The following is a 16,441-nucleotide window of genomic DNA, read 5'->3' as shown; positions in this document are numbered from 1 at the left end:
GGGGGATTTTTTCCCTCTTCAATGCGGCTAATAAAGAATCTTAGAAAAAAAACTTAGATTTTTTTCCCTCTGCCATTAAATAGATGCATAATTTTAGCCTTGCAGAAAGCATAGAAAAATAAAACCCCCAAATCACGAAAAGCCTACAATTCACAGATTACTGTGTTCATATCTTATTGTTTCCATTTAATCTTTTTATACCTTTATATATATAACTTTGTGCTTTCATATATTTGTTAATTATTATGTAGTTCTCTGTCCTGCTGTTTATTATTTTGTGAGCATTTTTGATGCCTTTATCCATTTGTCTACAACATTTCTTCTTCTTTTTTTAAAGATTTTCTTCATTTATTTGAGAGAGAGAGAGAGAGAGAGAGCACAAGTTGGGGGGGAGAGGGAGAAGTAGGGAGCCCAGTGCGGGACCAAGATCATGTCCTGAGCTGAAGGCAGACACTCAACCAACTGAGCCACCCAGGTGCTCCTGTCTACAACATTTCTTCTTCTTTTTTTTTTTTTCCTACAACATTTCTTAACAGCTATATGGGATTTCCTCAAATGGAAGGATCATTTACTTAACATTTCCCAGTTGTGGGGCATGTACATTTCTGCAGTTTGCTGATCAACAATTTTAATTTTTTTCTGCTAGGATATGATAATAATTATCCTCATAGATAAAGTTTTCTGTGTGTTTCTGATTATCTTTTTAGGATAGAGCTCTAGAAGTGGAATTACTGGTCTTAAAATATATAATTTAAAGCTCTGGGTGTTGAATTTTAACTTTATTGCACTTTTAAAAGCTGCTGAAGTTACCTGTAACCCTTTGAATACCCCTCTGATAGCTCTGGGCCCTTTAACCTCTGAGGATAGCTGTGTCTTCAGGGTTAGTGACCAGCTGTTTCAGATATTTTACCATGCAGTTAATTGCACCATGGGACAGGTGCCAAGTGTCTCTTTCACTTAGCAGCTCGCACATGTCATAATTTCATCACTGCATTGTTTTATTCTGAAACTTTACTTCTAGCAACTCCAGGCATTTAAATGGCTTCACTGATCTCCCAACCCTAGTACCTTTTCCACTTGTACTAAGAGATCCATCAGTGTTGATCAGCAAACTGCAGTACCATGAATGACCTAATCATTGCTGTATAGAGATTCTGCACTGGAACCCCAGATTGGTCTGAGGTTGAGATTCTCTTTTTTCTTGCTGTTACTGAGCTAGAGTTTAGCTAGTACATCAGGCCAGCTTAGCCTGATAAAATTGGTTGACAAACTACTATGTCATTCTCCTTGCTTGTGGTAGGTGACTGCCTCTGGAAGAAATGGAGCTGATCCTGTGTTTATTTTTATTTATTTATTTGACAGTGAGAGAAGGCACACAAACAGAGGGAGCAGGAGTGGGAGAAGCAGGCTCCCTGCTAAGCAGGGACTTGGGACTTGGGATTCCATCATAGGAGGCAGATGCTTAGCTGTCTAAGCCACCCAGGCACCCCAGTGCTGTGTTTAAAATCAACATATTGCAGTGAAGTGCAGATTGGCTTCTGTTACTTGGGACTGACAGCCTTAGGGTAGAATTATAGACTTGATGAGAGTACAGTTTTGTTGCTGACTTGGAGTTGACATCCTGGAGCCGACATTGTGGGTTTTCTAGCTGATGATACACTGGGGTGTTTGGAAATTAGCTTGAGGACTGAGAGAAGGAAGGCACATGTGTGCGACTTTGTGTGCAGGTGGGGGGGAGGTCAATAAAATTGCCTGTCTCTACAGCAGCCTGGATAGTGGAAAATGGCTTGAGTCACCCACAGGATTGCATCCTTCACAGTGAGAATTGTCTGCTCCTCCCATTCCCAAGGCCCTTAAGCAAACCTATCACAATGGGGTGATTCTCTGTAGCCAAGGGATCTGGGAATCTGCATGTTTCTGGGGTGAGGCCTGTCAACATCTTTTACAGCACTAGGCACCTATTTAAACCTTTGATAAATCCTGTAGTTTTTAGATGCATGGCAGTTTTTGTACTGTTAAAGTATATCCCTTCCTTAATTGTGTGTGTGTACTGCATGTGTATTTAGCTTTTTTAAAAAAATATTTTAATACTTTTAAGTAATCTGTATATCCGGTTTGGGGTTCAGACTCACAACCCGGAGATGAAGAGTTGTGTGCTCCACTGACTGCCAGGCAGATGCCCCTGTATTTAGCTTTTTTTTTTTTTTTAAAGATTTTATTTATTTATTCATGATAGACACACACACACACAGAGAGAGAGAGAGAGAGAGGCAGAGACACAGGCAGAGGGAGAAGCAGGCTCCATGCAGGGAGCCTGACCTGGGACTCGATCCCGGGTCTCCAGAATCATGCCCTGGGCTGAAGGCAGGCTCTAAACCACTGAGCCATCCAGGGATCCTATATTTAGCTTTAAAAATAATTTTTATTTTTATGTGAATATAGTTGACACATAATGTTACATTAGTCTCAGGTGTACAGTTTAGTGATTTGACAGATTTACACATTATGCTGTGTTTACCACAAGTACAGCTACCATCAAAAATATGATCGCTGCTTCACGAATTTGCGAGTCATCCTTGTGCAGAGCTCATGCTAATTTTCTCTGTGTTGTTCTGATTTTAGTATATGTGCTGCCCAAGTGAGCACCTTAATTGTATTTTTTTAAGGCTTACTGCATGTCACTGGCCTGGAGAGGGTTATCAATACAAGTTCACATTGGGTTTGCCTTCTATTGCCACTGGTTTTTAAAAGTAATTAATTAATTAATTAATTAATATTTTATTTATTTATTCATGAGAGACACAGAGAGAGGCAGAGACATAGGCAGAGGGAGAAGCAGGTTCCCTGCGGGGAGCCTGCTGACTGGATCCCAGGACTCCCGGGTCATGCCCTGAGCCAAAGCAGATGCTCAACCACTGAGCCACCCAGGCGTCCCTATTGCCCCTGGTTTTAAATGCATGGAGAATATGGGGTTCGGTGGCATTATGATTAGTATTCTGGACTTTTCAAACGTGTGGGGTAGTTCTGTGTTTTTTGTTACAACAGGAGATGAGCGTTACACTATGCCTCTGTCTCAGTGACCCTATATGCTAACAAAGTATAAATTATTATTTTTCTCCCATCCTTGGTTTTGTGGAGTTTTTTTTAGAGTAGATATCAGTATTGAAAGGTTATGACTGGGCAGCCTGGGTGGCTCAGGGGTTTAGTACCGCCTTCAGCCTAGGGCATGATCCTGGGTACTCCGGATCGAGTCCCATGTCAGCCTCCCTGCATGGAGCCTGCTTCTGTCTCTGCCTGTGTCTCTGCCTCTCTAGCTCTGTTTCTCATGAATAAATAAATAAAATCTTAAAAAAAGAAAAAGAAAAAAAGATAGGTTACGACTCTTGTCTATACCATTCTGCCACAGTTTCTTTTGGCTATTTTTCTGGAGAAACACCAGGCTGGTAGCCCTAATCATATATATTTTACATTACAACAACTGTGAGGATGGTCTCTCTGAATGAATACCAGTTGCTAAACAGCATATTTTGCTCATTGTGGAGTGGTAGGAACCTTTTAGACTTCTTGGTTTGATATATCTTGAAATCCTTTGATTTGGAAGATCACTTTTTATAATTTGTTATCAACTAACTAGTTTGCTCCCTGATAATGTGCCATGCTTCCTGTCTCTTTCTCTAGGAGTCCCCATCTTTCCCCTCCCCTCCCCTCCCCTCCCCTCCCCTCCCCTCCCCTCCCCTCCCTCCCTCCCTCCTCCCTCCCTCCCTCCCTCCCTCCCTCCCTCCCTCCCTCCCTCCCTCCTCCTCCTCCCTCCTCCTCCTTCCTTCCTTCCTTCCTTCCTTCCTTCCTTCCTTCCTTCCTTCCTTCTCTAAAGATTTTATTTAAGTAGTCTCTACACCCCGTGTGGGGCTTGAACTCACAACCCCAAGATGAAGAGTTGCCTGCTTCACTGACTGAACCAGCCAGGGGTCTCCCCCACTTCCTTCCTTTCATTGAGAACCTTCGGTATGCCAGACCCTGTACAAGCCACTGAGGGCTTGCCAGTCCTATGCATAGTCTAGTGGGGATATAGTTACCTATCTGCCTGTCAGGTGCTACCTGTAGAGATATGAACAAAGTGTTGTGAGAGCAGAGGTGAAGTGATTACTAGGGGCAGCACAGTGGGTGATGGGGAAGACTTGACAGTGGAATTGACATTTGAGCTGAACCTCGAGATTAGCAAGGTAATAGTTTAGCAGTTTGTCAGTTCAGAAGGGAGAAGTAGTATTCTGGAAAGACAACAGATGTGCAGAGGAATAGACTCATGGATGTTTCTGTTTCCTTTGGGGAAGAATGAGAAGTGTTATAAATTAGAAAGCTGGGGAGAATGGGCAGTTGTTTAGGGTGAGAGATGAGGCTGGAATGGAATGTTGAGCCTGTGTTCATAAAGGGCTAAAGAATAACATAGGCAGAAGAAGGCTCTAGATATTTTCAAGGCAGAGAAATGATATAAACAATCCAGAGCTTTTTGAGAGAAGTATAACAATGGCATCAGTGTGACAGGTCATTTATAGGAAAGTAGGGCTGTAGCTGTGCGTACCTGATTTTAGTTTGTCTAGGATGAGAGAAGAGAGCAGGCACATGAAATTCTTCTAAAAGCAAGTTTGGTTTTAGAAGCAAACATCAGATATTGAACTATAGTTTGAGTGGAGATCCACTTCTCCCACAGCTCAAGTTGAACCTGTTGCACAACAGTCTGTGTTTGGGTCGGTATTTCCTGGGCGCTGCACTTCACGATGTCAGGCGCTGCACTTCACGATGAGGCTCATGGAGTATCCTGGAGACCAGCAGCCCCAGGTGCCTGCCAGTGAGAAGAGGGAGAGAAGAAGCCCATTTAGTTCTAGGTTGGGCTTCTGGTTCTTTGAAATTCTCTGTGCTGTACTATCTGGCCCATCTTTACAGAGATCGACTTGAAGTGTGGACTTCCTTCTGTGTTGGGAGGAGTGTTGGTATTTGACACTGTTGATGACTTCGCTGCCTATTTTTTTTTTTGATTTATTTTTTAAGATTTATTTATTTATTTATTTATGATAGACACAGAGAGAGAGAGAAAGAGGCAGAGACAGAGGCAGAGGGAGAAGCAGGCTCCACGCCGCCGGGAGCCCGACGCGGGACTCCATCCCAGAACTCCAGGATTACGCCCCGGGCCAAAGGCAGGCGCCAAACTGCTGAGCCACCCAGGGATCCCCTTTGCTGCCTATTTAAAATGTTCTCTTCTGTTATTTTCAATGAGGGCATTTCTTTGTTTTCCTTTACCCAGACTGCTGTTTGTGTGCTTTTGCTGGGTCTTTTCTTTTTTCTAACACTGTACCTCTGGCAGTTTCCTAAGGGATGAGGCAATGTGGTGAAGTTGGAGGAACATGGGCTTTGGATCTAGGCTAGTTTGGGTTAAAATCCAAGTTTCTACATTTACCAGCTGCGTGACTTGGGGCAGGTTACTCACTTTCTCTGCGCTTTCATTTTCTCATCTGTAAAATGGGGATAATAATATGTCCCACATGAAATGATGAGGATTAAATGGAGTGGCTTATGTAAAACTCCCAAAACAGTGCTGACACATAAACACACGATACAGACATAGCTGGCATTATTATGCTGCTCCTGACCTCTTTTTTCTTCTAGCCAGTTCTTTTGACGTCTGCTTTACTTTGAAATTGCAAACTCCCCCATCTGTCTTCTGCTACTTAAAAATTTCCCAGTGTTTTCAGGTGTTACTATTTTTTATTGTGATACAAAAACATAAAGTACCAAATCTACCCTCTTAGCAAATTTTACATATACAGCACAGTATTGTTAGCTGTGTGCACATTTGTTGTACAGCAGATCTCTAGAACTTTTTCATCTTGCGTGACTGAAACTCTATACTGGTTGAACAGCAACTCCCCCCACCGGTAACCACCACTTTACTTTCTGCTTCCATGAGTTTAATTGCTTTAAATACTTCATATAAGTGGAATCATGCAGTCTCAGCCCTTTTATGTCTAACTTATTTCACTTAGTCTAACTAATGTCCTCAGGTTCACCTATATTGTAGCACATGACAGGATTTCCTTTCTTAAAGGCTGAATAATATTCCATTGTATGTATAAAAAACCCTCAATTTTTTGGTCTATTTTTCAGCTGCCTGCAGGACATCTATACTTGGATATCTCCTCTAGCTCAGTGTTTTCAAAACCAAGCCTAGGCTTGGCTTTTCTCCTTGATTCCCCATTTTTGACAGTTGTGTTCACATTCTTCCAGTGTCCGAGATCAGAAACCCTGGAGACATCTCTGGCTTCTCTCCCTTCATCAACCCCCATTTTTAGTCTGTCATCAAGTCCTTTTGTTTCTTCAGAATTTCTCTTAAATTTGCCTTTTCCTCCCCACTCCGTTTGCCATGACTCTGGTCCAGTCACTCATTACCTTATGCCTGAATCACTACCACCACCTCATATTTTGTTTCCTGTGCTTTCTGTTACCAAAAGTAGGACAGACCCTATTTAAAAAGTAATTTAAAATTATTTTTTAAATTATTTTTAAAAAGTCTAAGTAATCTCTACACCCAACATGGAGTTCGAGCCCATGACCCCAGGATCAAGAATCGCACACCCCTCCGACCAAGCCAGCCAGATGCCCCATGACAGACTGTTGTGTTCTGACCCCCTTCAACTCTTCCAGGCTCATCTCATGTAATATCCTAGAACACACTTCCCAGCAGCAGACAGACTCATCTCCTCCTAGTACCTCGAAATGCCCCATTTACTCTTTCCTGTTGCTGTGTCTTCGGCAGTTCTCTTTACCCGGGACACCCTTGTTCTTTATACTTCACTGAAACCTATCCATCCCTTCCATCCTCACTTCAGGCCTTTCTTCTCCCTGTGGACTTCTCAGATTATCATTGTTCACACTGATGTATCACTTTCCTACACGGTAGTTTTGTCTTCCTGTCAAAATTGTATGCTTTTTGAGAGGACCATTCTGTAGATATTCTAGTTCTGTGAACTCTCATGGTACTTAGTCCAAACCTAGCCAGGTTTAAGTGCTCATTGCTGAATGCTTACAAGGCATGGTGACCAAAGGCGAATCATTCATTCCTTCATTTGACAAATAGGTATGAGCACCCACTGTGTGTGCTGTGCTGGACACTGGGATCTAGCAATAAACTGCACAGTGAGGAGACTAGTTTTCTTGTACACAAGCACACAGAATATTGGTTGGTGGAGTGTATTTGAGGAAACCAGGTCAGGCTCTAAGTGAGAACAAATGACAAGACTTTTGTAAAATAGGCATAAATGAAACAATAATTTATTTAGTATCCCCAGATGTTGATTTATTCCGAGTATTAAGGATATACCAGAGAAGAGAAGGCAAGTCTCTTCCCTTTTAAAGAGCTTATGTTCTAACATTTAAAGGCATTTTAAAAATGAACACTTAATGATAAGGGAAGCCCATCTATAGGAAGTCAGCAGTGAAGGAGTTAATATGCTTGTAGGGCTCTGGGCTTTGTTGAAACAGATGGTTTCTCTGCCCTAGGGAGTGTTTTTAAGGGGGATTAGAGGACTGGGCTGTGGAGGGCCTGAGACCTCTCTCCCTCACCCTGTAACACACACACCTGCTGTTCTGGTGCCTGGTGAGCAATGTAACTTGTCCCCCACTTGGTCCGTACTTATTTGCAGGCTTGCAAGTGTGGCTTTGGGGCTGGCTATATGCTCCTGGCTTTCTTATTTTCCTTTCTCAATTTTGATTTATTGTCCAGTATCGGTGAAGTCCCATTTTACTTTAACAGATGTTGGGACTTGTCTGTATTCCTCTAGTTCATGTCTCCTTTTACATAATTGTAACCCTGGCCTATATATTTGTTGTTGATGTGGGTTTTTAGTTGTTGTTTTTTTTCCAATCCAAGTTTTGCTTTGTTTTGTTTTTGTGATAAAATACCATTAAAATTACCATTGTAACTAGTAAAACAATTTTTTTTCTATTTATTCATTTGAGAGAGAGAATGAGCAAGAGCAGAAATGGGAGGAGTGGGGAAAGGCAGAGAAGCATACTCTGAGCAGAGAGCCTGACCCAGGGCTCTATCTCAGACCCTGGATAATGATCTGAGCTGAAGGCAGATGCCTAACTGACTAAGCTACCCAGGCACCCCTTATTGTAACTGTTATAAAATGTACAGTTCAGGGGTGCCTGGGTGGCTCAGTCAGCTAAGCGTCTGACTCTTGATCTCAGCTCAGGCCTCCATCTCACAGTCTTGGGAAAGAAAAGAAAGAAAGAGTACAGTTCATGGACATTACATACGTCTGCAGTGTTGTGCAACCATCAGGACTGTCTAGCCTCCAGAACCTTTTCATGACTCCAAATGGAAACCCTGTACCCATTAAGCAGTCACTCCCCACCTCCTCCCCTCCCTCAGTCCCTGGCAACCACTGATCTGCTTTCTGACTTGCCTATTCTGGATCTTTCATATAAATGTGGCGTTCTGTGTCTGGCTTTTTTTCACTTAACATATACATATATATTTTCATGCCTTTTCCTGGTAACATTGTAAAAATCTTTTTTTTTTTTTTTTTTTTTTTAGTATTTCCCTATAGTCATTATAAGTTAAGTTATAAAGTTGATAATGGCCTCACTTAGCCATCTCTTAATTGTTGAATGCTTGAATTTTCTCCCAAGTTGTTGCTGTATAAAAACTGCTGCAAGGGACATCTCCCTGACTATGCCCTGCCATCTTTGAGAGGACTCTATGTTGCACCCCAGCTGCAGAGGAACCATTGTCCTTGATTAGGATAGTGTGGCCTGTTATCCAACTCTGTGGGAGAACAGTCAAGTAATGAATTTTATATTGAAGGGAGCATTATACTTTGTAACAGAAGAGCTTGGTCACCACCAAGGAATGGCAGGGAAAAGAAAGATTTTTTTTTTCTTCCTACTGTCTAGAATTCTCTGACACTGTCTCCACCCTCTTGGGTGTAGGAAGGAACTGATTATAGCAGTTATAGCAATTGAAGATGAAATGTTTTATTCATTTATTCATTCAACAAAAATTTGTGTGCCTGCTATATGCCAGACATTTGAAACTTGCCAGTGGGTTGAGCCTAGCTGAGAGGACCTTTTACTCCACCTGCCTTTGATACTGCATGGAAGCAAAATGAGGACCTGCTTCCTGGGTAATCAAGAGGATTCAGAATCGTAAACCACATGGGTCCTTACTACCTCATGGTTTAACACCTCAAGGATTGGTGGATTATAGATAGAAGAAAACACCTTAATTTAGGCTGTTCATTCCCGGGGATTTCAAAGCCAGGTTGAAACTCCTCATACCTGGCTACTCTTGTTTCCCGCTGTGACAGAGACTCAGCTGCTAGGAGGTATGCCATTTGTGCCTGTGTCTTCATAGCGGTTTTGTTCATAATATCATGAGTAAGGTAACAAGGGGAGGGTGCTGTTGACTGGGAGGGTATAAAGGCTTTAGGTACTTTTATATCATAATGCTACCGTGCTCATGCTGTGGATGCAAGTTGGAAGTATCACAGACTCAGAGTTTAGCCCAGATATATCTGGAGTCAATGCTGCTAGGACCTTCCTGTCTTCTGGTGGACAGTCTCCCCTCCTTTTTTTTCCTTATCAACCTATTTTTAAAAATAGTGTTAATTTCTCTCTTCCCTGCTGGGCAAATAATGACCACTTAAGGCCATTCAGAGCCACACTATGCCTCTAAAACCCAGTGCCGAGTGGAGAAAACACTTGAAACAATCACCAGATCTTCACAGTTTACTTAAGAAAGTGCTAAAACTCTGCACTGTTGATTTGGGGTGAGAAGCATGGAGGCTAATGAGAGCACCCGGAGTTAGGCCTCATCTCTGCCTGCTTCCACTACTACTTGTTGGTTTCCTTACACTGTCAGAATTTGACCTTTACGTGTCTGTATCTTCAGATGTATTTTTCTGCCTCGTGTACTCGGAAAACTGTGGAACACTCCCCTCTCAGAAAGGGGGTAGGGGAGAGAGGGCTTAGACCATCAGGAGTAGTAGGATCTCTGCTCTGGTCTCTCCCTGGACCCTGGAGTTAACTGAATCGGCCTGGAGTTACTGAGGGGCCGTGTGTTTGTGTTTCAGTGGGCTGGCTTTACTGACCGAGACACAAAAGCCTAGAGCACAAGCCATTCCCACAAGCCTAACATTTTCATATTTCTTTCTCTGCCAAAGAATCTTTGGTTAGGGTTAAGAATAACTAGTCTGTCTGTGGAAATACCAAGGCCTTTTGTTTGCCAGAAGAAAAGGGCTTTTGATGAAGGCCTTCATCTCATTTTCCTTTCCTTAAGCTGCTGTGGGAAGACTTCAGAGCCTGTGAAGGTACTGTGTCTGAGGGGCTTGGGGGAAGGAACCATAGCTAAATAGAACTAGGAGAGGCTTAATCAGGTTTTACCATCCATTTTGCAGAGCTGGAAAAAAAAGGAAACAACAAAATTGTCCAATTTTTGGTGATTGCTTTTGCTAGCCTTTCTTTCATCCTGTCTTTTTGGAAATGCATCTAAAATAGTAGTTCCCCAAGGACCTACACTGCTGATGACCCTTGAATCGCATGCTGTCACTTGGTGTGACTACAGGCAAGTTACCTCACCTTCTTCTTTAAGCCAGAATTTCTCAGCTATTACAGAAGATTATAATGGTGCCATTTTTATAGAATGGTAATGTGAATCGAGCAAGATAATTTTGTTAAAAAGTACTTAGAATAGTGCCTGGCACAAAGTAAGTGTTCAGGAAATATTGACTGCTAGTTCTGTAAATATTGCTATTACTGCCTGTTTACTATAAATGCTGGGTTTAGCTTTATTTTCCTGATTTCAAATATTGCTTTCTAATGGTGTCAGGCTTTTGTCCTTTTAGAATAAAAAACAGATAGACCTTCCCATTGGGCATGATCTTTTTATCAATCATAGGCAAAGGGAAAGATTTATTCTCTCTGTGGATACATCTTGGAGGTTCAGGGTCTCCATAGTTGGATATCAGCAAGGATTCCATTTCATTTTGGGGAACTTTTATTAGTACTGTTTGGCAAAAACAGTTCTTATTTGTGGAGTGGGTGTGGGTCATGACTATAGGAGGTCATCTGCTTTCTTGGTCTTTGTCTGAGGGTAGTGAGATTTCTTGTGCTCTAGGAGAGCCTGAACTGAGCTATAAGAGAAGGAGCCCTTGGTCTTCCAAATACACAGTAGTGAGAGAAGCAGGAAAAGGAAATTCAGTAAGGAAGGGGTCATCCTCAGGGCTGGTCTGGCCCTAGTGACTCTAGCACCAGGACTGGGGAGTGTCATTAATGGTGCATCTGAGCAAGTGCCCTGTCACTGCATCTCCCTGACCATCGATAAGAGACCTGCTGAACCACCTGCCCCAAGCAAGCAAGGTGGCTGTTTCATGCACTTGCCACCTCCTTTCCCAAGTTGCTGGGGCTCAGGAGTGACACACAAATATAAGTCAGTTTTTTCTTTCTTGGCCTTTTCTGTATTGTCTTTAGCTTTTGAAGGATTTCCATGTCTCTCCTGTCTTCCCCTCAAGGCCAAGTCTCATCTTACATCTTGTAGGAGGCTAGATCCTAAAGTCAGCCATAAAATGAAAATCCCAAATAATCAAAATTATCTTGGAAAAATACCTTAAGTGACCCATAAATCAAAGTGTATATTGGGCAGCCTGGATGGCTCAGCGGTTTAGTGCCGCCTCACCCCGGGGCCTGATTCTAGAGACCCAGGATCAAGTCCCACGTCAGGCTCCCTGCATGGAGCCTGCTTCTCCCTCTGCCTGTGTCTTTGCCTCCCTCCCTCCCTCCGTCCCTCCCTCTCTCTCTCTCCGTGTGTGTCTCTCATGAATAAATTAATTAATTAATTAAAAAAAAGCCCCCCAAAACAAAGAAACCCAAAGTGTATAAACACGGCTTTGTATGTATACCAGGACAGAGTTAGAACACCATATGAAGTAGTTGGTTTTTAAGTAGGGGGCATTTCATATGAAAAAATAAGTATTCTCAAGCACAAGAATAATATTCAGTATTCTAGGTGCCCTCGGTGTGAGAGGCACATGGGAACTGAGACTTGCTGACCTCTCAGATCCCGGTTCTCTCTCACGTTCACCCTGGTGCATAACCTTACCTTGGTGTCAGACGTTGCTGAGTGGAGGCATGAGCAAGACCTCTGTGTGTGTTTAAGTTATTTCTCTCTCTGGTCAAGTCTGTACAGTTAAATGTAAGTGCGTTGTGGTTCTACATTTGCGTATTGGTTCTATCTTTTTTTGCTGTTTTTCTTATTTCTTCTGTTTTTTATGTCCTTATTTTCTTCTCCTGAACCCATTTTATAGCTCTCAGCAATTTTTCTCTTGTCCAGAATGCTGATTCATATGTTTGCCTTTTGCATTTCTTAATTATTTTCAGTGTTTAGGATTCTTTAAACAGGGCTAGGAGAGAGCAAATGGCTGGGGGTCAGGGGACACCCCTAAGAGTCTTCATTTAAATTCTGTAGTCACAGATTCCACTTTCTTCCTCTTGGGGGCCTCCACTAACTTATGATTCTTATCCCTTGCATAGAAAGCCTTTTCTTTCCTTCATTTTCTTCCTTTTTAAGGCTATTTTTCTGTAGGAAATTCCTGCTTAGGTTAGGCCTTTTAGAACTGAATTCTTGTTTTACCTACTAGGCATCACTGGTTTAGCTCTAGAGGTTTAGTTGGTTCTGGGATAAACCCCAAATTTATATATCATAAAAAGATAGATGAGGAAGACCCACCCAGAGAGGTCAAAGGACACTTTGCTCAAGTCACAGAGCTGGTTATTGACAAGATGAAACCATGACCTGGTTTCTCTGAATCACATTGCTTGCCATTGAAGTCTTGAAGAGGAGCAGTCCTTTGAAAGACCCTTTAACTGTTTTTACCTCCAGCCTTTTGGGGACTTACGACTTTGTTTAATTTTATTTTGGTTCCTTCCCTTAACAAGAATGCCAGACAGCGTGAACTTCAAGAGGGTTAAAATGAGTTCTGTTTCAAAGACGTATTTGAGAATTATGTGGCATCTTTTGAGATAGGCTAGAAACTTGGAGCTGTGGGACGCCTGGATGGCTCAGCGGTTGAGCGTCTGCCTTTGGCTCAGGGCATGATCCTTGAGTCCCACGTCGGGTTTCCCGCATGGAGCCTGCTTTTGCCTGTGTCTCTGCCTCTCTCTCTCTTTCTGTGTCTCTCATGAATAAATAAAATATTAAAAAGGAAAAAAAGAAACTTGGAGCTATGTTACAATTTCCAGGACTGGGAGTTACTGTCATTGGCCTAGAGATTTGAGGGCAGGGAGATTGATGACCATAGTAGAGGACGATGAGAGTTTGTATATGGCACCACTTGGAACCTCAAAGGATAGTTGAAGTCAACAAACATTTGTTGAATTCCATTCTTTGCAAGGTATAGAACTAGGTGTTAAATATACAAGCATAGTCATGGCTTTCAGGGGGCTCAGACAGTCCCCTGGTTCAACTTGAGGAAAGATGGTAGTGTGTATATTTGGAGAGATACCTCAGCAAGGATGTAATTTCTTTTGTCCTGATTTGGTCACAGAACTGGAGAAGATAGTTTCTGTTCATTTGGACCTTGGAAAAATCCTAAAACACAAGGCACTGATTGCTAGGTTGGTCTCAAATAGGTTGAAGTGGGGTTTCCCTAGGGTCTCAAGGGTCAGTGGTATTTACTCAGTGAAAAGGTCAGTTGGGGAAGAATGGAGTTCTTTATACCCCTTTTTTCCTTTTCTTCCTAATGTTCTTCCTTCTGGGAATTACTGCTGATAAGCAGTGAAGTTAGGTAAGTTCTCATTCTTAAAATTTTTTTAAATGTTTCTTTTGAGAATTGAGGGGCTATCAGAAATAAGTAACTGATAAGAAAAATTTGTGGGGATGCCTGGGTGGCTCAGTGGTTAAGCATCTGCCTTTGGCTCAGGGTGTGATCTCGGGGTCCTGGGATCAAGCCCCACAACGGGCTCCCTGCATGGAACCTGCTTCTCCCTCTGCATGTGTCTCTGCCTCTCTCTGTGTGTCTCTCATGAATAAATAAATAAAATCTTAAAAAAAAAAGATTTGTGAAAGATAGTCCCTGCTGTATATAAATCAAATAGTTATCAGGCATAGGGGAAGTCTATGTAGTCAGTACTTTCAGACATAGAGGCAGAAGGAGCTTATGGATGGGAGGGCCCTGCAGTTGTTCTGGTCGCCTAGAATGAAAAACAGAAAAAAAAAATAATGAAAATAAAAATAAAATAAAATAATTTTTTTTGGAGGGGGGGGAAACAACTTAGAACCTTCCAATAAAACAAAAACTTCAACAACCATGATTGACCTGTAGAGCCTCACAGGGTTTCTTATATGGGACTTTTCTAGATTGATAGCTAATGTACAAAGGACTATACCAGGCCCTGCTATCATCATTTTGCTGTGCAAGGAGGGTACATCAGAGAAGGGTCCAGAAACCAGTCCACATGCCATTCATAACATTTTTTTAAGGATTATTTATTTATTTATTTATTCATAGACACACACACACACACAGAGAGAGAGAGAGAGAGAGAGAGAGAGAGAGGCAGAGACACAGGCAGAAGGAGAAGCAGGCTCTATGCAGAGAGCCTGACATGGGACTCTATCCTGGGTCTCTAGGATCACGCCCTGGGCTGCAGGCGGCACTAAATTGCTGCACCACCGGGGCTGCCCTATTCATAACATTTTTATTGCTGGGGGGGTGGGGTGGTGGTGGTAGTGGTGGTGGTGGTAGGGACATTTGTGTGTGTAGAGCAAGGAAGGACTGCAAATCAACTCCATGCCCAGTTTATTTGTTTGTTTCTTTTTTTAAGATTTTATTTATTCATGAGAGACACACAGAGAGAGGCAGAGACACAGGCAGAGGGTGAAATAGTTTTCCCATGGGGAGCCTGATGCAGAAGCAGACGCTCAACCACTGAGCCACCCAGACGTCCCCCATGACCAGTTTCTAACTGGCGTTGGTGATAATAACCTTTCAGAGAATCTGCTTCGTAAGGTGACTTTGTGGAAGCCTCTCGTTTTTGCTCTGAGCCCTGTTTACTTAGCTATCTCTACCAGCAGCTGTAGTGAATGGGAGAGTCTTGGCCTTCTCAAGTGCCCTTAGGCTGTTCCCAGTGACCCTCAAGTCTTAAGAATCATTTGGGTGAGAATAATGCTGAAATCCTGTAGCTATTTGGCTTAGAAGAAAAGCTGCACTGCCATGGTGATAAAGCTCCTAGTTGAATAAGGAAAATGCCAATTTCCAAGAATCTGGGTGGTAGTAATTTTAATCAAGTTGAGAAATGGGATCACTGAGAAGGGGATTTCCGCAGTATCTAGGCTGTCGGGGAAACAGTTATTCCCCACTGTCTGCTATTTACAAATTTTGGGAGAGGAACATGAGGCCTCAAGGCTGTGTCCCTATCTTCAGTATGACAAGCAGTCCACAGAGGCCTGCCAGTATTCTGCATTATAGTTACACTGTTGTTTTTCCTTTTAAAAATACATTATATACTGAACATAATCTTACTGCCTCTTACTTGCTGCATATGCATTAACATACTTCTTGAAAACTGCAAATACAAGAAATATAAAAAATACATACTTTATAAGCCCTGGCTTTTGGGGAAGCCAACTTGGAAGTTCCCTTGTTTTTTTTTTTTTTTCCAATCCAACTCCTTGAGAGGGATGGTAAGAACATCTCTCTCTTTTCCTCTCTCTGTTTCACCCAAATGGGACAAATTGTTACTGGATTCAACAACATTCTTTCCCAAATGATTCTTCAGGCATGAGGGTCATTGAAATTTATTTTTAAATTCATCATCTTGGGTTGAAGGAAAGCAGTTGTCTTTACTGAATTCCCTTGTGGGCTTTCAGCTGCCCAGACACCCCCACATCTTTACTGCACATTCCAGCAGTCTTGAAGCCCTGGTCCTGAGGAGTGAAATTCTGGTCTGGCGTCTCACTCCTGGAATCCTATCATGAGCCGTAGCCATGCGTGGATTAGGTGTCAGATCGAAAAGCTGAAGGAACAGGTGGCCTGTGAGCTTAATATAAAACTTCCGGCTTGGAAAAGTGGTTTTGGAGCCTCATGCTTACTGAAAGTTTCCTTCTGCTTTCTTGTTAGCTTTAGCCCTCTTTTGATGGTCTCCTTAGCTCCCTCCAGAGTATTCTAGAAGCATGCTGGAAGTCGTCAGAATATAAGTAAACTGCAGTGAACTTGGAGAATGATTAAACAGTAATTAAGTGATATTTTAACTTCTGTTTACAGAGAAGAAATGGAAATCATCAGTAAAACAACGTTTGTAATTTTGACTGAAATCATCTTATCTTTCTTGGCCAGGGCTGCCTGCACTTTTTCAGTTTCATTTTTAGCTACAAGGTGAACTCCCCACACAC

At 42.3% G+C, this 16,441-nt stretch overlaps 1 protein-coding gene and 1 non-coding gene across 8 annotated transcripts in view; one reads left to right on the top strand and one right to left on the bottom strand.

The window, feature by feature from the left end:
• The window catches only part of MACF1 (microtubule actin crosslinking factor 1), a 341,743-nt gene that overhangs the window by 69,122 nt on the left and 256,180 nt on the right, over window positions 1–16,441 (top strand). The gene's annotated exons all lie outside the window — the stretch shown is intronic.
• LOC129520964 (U6 spliceosomal RNA) lies at window positions 2,540–2,646 on the bottom strand. The gene has a single exon (XR_008666727.1). It is a non-coding gene; the product is annotated as a U6 spliceosomal RNA (small nuclear RNA).

The sequence above is a fragment of the Nyctereutes procyonoides genome, unplaced genomic scaffold (genome assembly GCF_905146905.1).
Source record: "Nyctereutes procyonoides isolate TBG_1078 unplaced genomic scaffold, NYPRO_anot_genome, whole genome shotgun sequence".
NCBI classification, from domain to species: Eukaryota; Metazoa; Chordata; class Mammalia; order Carnivora; family Canidae; genus Nyctereutes; species Nyctereutes procyonoides.
Note: the sequence above shows the minus strand (reverse complement) of the source record. Positions and strands in the feature narration are given on the sequence as shown.